Below are 3711 nucleotides of genomic sequence, written 5' to 3' on the forward strand. Positions count from 1 at the left end.
CACATACACACTCTGACATTTATTATTATTATAGATTTCTGAATGCTATTCCTAGCTTTGAAAATTTATTTTTGGTGTTGTTTGCATTTTGTATAAAGGGAAAGAAAGTTCTCACTCTGTTCAAACTTTCTTCCATGAAGGGGGAGAGTGCTATGGAAAAGTATAACATTTAATTGGGCCTTGGTGAAGGTTATGTTGTCTGTTAAACTTCTTGTTAAGTCAACAACAACAACAACAACAACAACAACAACAACAACAAGAAAAACAAAAGGACAGTTTTCAGAATGGAAGGCAGGAAATGAGAAACGAGGAGAGAAAGGCAAAGACATGTTCTCCGGAGCTGTCATGCTCGTTTCCAAACATTGCAAGCCATTTTAAAACTGACATACCCAGTGAGTGGAGGAATATGGGGTCTTCTATATGCGAACCTTAAGAGGTTCAGCGACCCACGTATTCCCTGATCACAATAAACCAACATCAACCTGCTATGAATTGGTCTGTGGGGGTTTCAGCTTCGCTTTTTATATCATACCCTGTGCGGTATTCTTCTCAGAACTCCTATACTCACAGAATCTACCCATTGGACATTGCACTGCTGTTATCCCAGCAATGATTTAAAAGCTTGTATACCTTCATTGGTACCATGCCAGGTGATTGACGTGCCATTTTTGAGAAGGCTCGTGGCTGATTGACTGGTATGGTGCATACTCTCAGGACTTATTCGTCTCTCCAACCTCTCCTTAAAGCAACACATTGTCCTTTACAGCTTGGAGTTCCCGTCTTCATCTTCGACACAACTTTGCCTGTGGACTTGGATTCTTCGCAATCGTTCAATGTATGAGGATTTCACCTTCTTGAGGACTTGTAAAACGTGACTGCCCAGTCAGCTTCATTCTGTGTGTACACCCTCTATCTGTGACATTCTTCAAGGACTTCATTGTTGTCTGTGACATTTGTACTTATTTAATTTGGGGATTCATACAAAAGTCATTAAGTGTTACATTTAATTAGTATTATCGTGCTTAAGGTAGTATTCATAAATAATAAATATTCTTCATAAAAAGTTACCCTTGTCTCCTGTCTTATGTTTGTTTTACCAGTAAAACAACACTAAGGGCACATCAGTGTCATTATTCATTTTCTGCCGTGACACCCTCCGGGTTATTGGTGCACACGCTGTGTTTCCCTGAGGTCAACACATAACAGAAATTGGGGGCTCATAACAACATCAATCTACATACCGCGTTGTGAATAAGATTTGGCAACTGCATTCAAATGCCAACAAAAACACTCGAATTGAGCAAAACTGAAAAGTTATTCATGGCAATTCTCCATCATATTGAATTACTCGTAACCAGAGTATTATGTATTGCATTCAGTTCAGCTTTGAAAAGGACATTATTTTTCAGAAATTAACGTTTTGTTTTGTTTGTGGATTATCCTTTCAGAGAGCAAAGTGAATGGTGAAAGTTGTTCAAAGTGGTCTTCTTTCTGCAATAACATCACTTTGAAACAACCCCAAACGGAGAAGCAACTCCAGGAATCGCCCACAGCATAAGACCGATTGTAGCTACTTTTATCTGCAAAAATAAATTTGATCAACATGTGGAAAACCATTTGAACGAAGGGCCTTTTAAATGCACTATTTGTGAAAAAGGCTTCAAAGGTTTAAATGATCTGAAAGCGCACAAAACGATTCACATGCGCGAAAGGCAATATAAATGTTCTGTTTGTGCAATCAGAGTTTAATATCACAAGATAATTCATTCATGAAAAAAAACCACATGCGCGTTTTGTTTGTTGAAAAGTCTTCAAAACATCTTTCTATCTGAAGAGGCATAAGAATATTCACACAAATAAAAATTTGTACAAATACTTTGCTTGCGAAAAATCCTTCGGAGGATTCTCGAGTCTGAAAAGGCGTGAAAATCTTCACACGGGCAAACACACGCACTCTGTTTGTCAGAAAGCTTTTTCAACCTTACCTTATATGAGGAGGCATGAGAAAATGTAGATCGGCATATACACATGTACTGTTTGTAAGAGGTTTTTTTTCAACAGTATCTTGTATGAAGATGCTTTAAAGAATGCACACGGGTAAAAATGCGTGTTCTGGTTGCCAGAAAAGTTTTACATTATCTTGTATGAAGATACATGAGAAAATGCACAAGTATGAAAATACACACAAATGCTCTTTTTGTAACAAGGCCTTTGCTTTATTATCATGTTTGAAGAAACATTAGAGAATTCCTTCTTTTGTATCCACTGTCGTGGCTCGTATGGGAGCTAACACACAGAATGTACAACAAGGGGAGCAGGAGGGAAGGAAAAAACAGTGGGGAACAGAGACATGAGGAGATCTGTGGAAGGGAGAGGGATGGGGTGGAGTACACAGGCTAAACAAGATGGACACCACAGGGACTTTCAGGAAGGAAAGCAGGGAATTTGAAGGAGGTGGGTTTGGGGTTGATTAACGGGGGTAGAAAAGATAGTGGTTTTGGATGGGGGAAGATAAGAGACGGTGATGAACAGCTGTTTTGAAGACCTGGAGGGAAGAGAGCGGAATGACGAGAGTGTGGGAGTTTGTTCCAAAGGTGGGATAAAAGAGGAATGAAAGAGTGAATGGTGATCAGTGATTCTTCGCATAACATACAAATGCTCTGTCTGTGAAAGGACTGTTGCAACATTTTGAAATTTGAAAACACATGAGATGATCCACACAGGCAAAAAAACCCTGCATGGCTCTGTGAAAAAGTCTTCATGACACTCTTTAGCCTGAAAGAACATGAGATAATTCACATTGGTGTGAACACTTGTACAAATGCTCTGTCACAAGACTTTTACATCATTATGGGATTATAAATGCACATGAGAGCCACACTTGCAATTCCAGATATTAAAGTACACTGTGATAACTTTCCAGGAGATAGTCTTCCCCCTCTTTTATTTATTTTGCTTGCTTCTGGATGCTTCAAGTAATCTGATGGATGACCGACCAAAACGAGTACATTGCTTAGGAAGCACAAAAGCTACAAAAAAAAACCAAACAAACAAAAAAACTGCATTTTAAGATTGTATCTACCATGACAGGAATCAGGCGGTGTGACCTCGTGGACCTTGACATGGTGCACAGAACGACGTCCATACGATTGGCCATGCATGTCAAAAACCCAACAGACCATCAAATCCACATGATGAGCATGAATAAAACAAGCCAAAAAAGATATCCCTCACTCACCTCACAATTTTCAAGAACAGGTTTGAGTACAAAATGCTATTGGGAATAGAATGTTTGAATAGAAAAATGCTTTTTTATTCAAAATGTTTGAATAGAAAAAAACGAGAATTGAGAGAATGACGAAAGAGCAAGAGAATTTTTCTAAAAGTGCTGGACACATTTGGAATCTTTGGAGTGGCAAAGAAAAGATCCGCTTAACTGGGATGGAGATGAAGATATCATAAATGGCCGACATCAACGAAACTACCGATTGCTTGAGGAAAATGGCAAGTGTGGGTTCTGCAACGTCAAAATGGAAAACAACAATTACCTTCTCTCAAGATACAAAAAACTCATTTCAGAACAGCTGTACATACAAAGGCACAACCATGTATGCAGAATAATCCAAAAGCTTCAATATCCCAGTCTGAGAAAAATCATGGAATCGCAAAACAAAAGTGATCATTGAAAATGAGGAATTGTTCTCATGTATG

The 3711-nt window shown here is 38.7% G+C and overlaps 1 pseudogene; it reads left to right on the plus strand.

Moving 5' to 3' along the window:
- Positions 1–643: 643 nt before the first annotated feature.
- Positions 644–2414, plus strand: LOC147009943 (uncharacterized; annotated as a pseudogene).
- Positions 2415–3711: the final 1297 nt, after the last annotated feature.

This window comes from Eptatretus burgeri, chromosome 17 (assembly GCF_056783735.1).
Source record: "Eptatretus burgeri isolate ZD-2024b chromosome 17, Ebu_testis_v1, whole genome shotgun sequence".
Classification (NCBI taxonomy): Eukaryota; Metazoa; Chordata; class Myxini; order Myxiniformes; family Myxinidae; genus Eptatretus; species Eptatretus burgeri.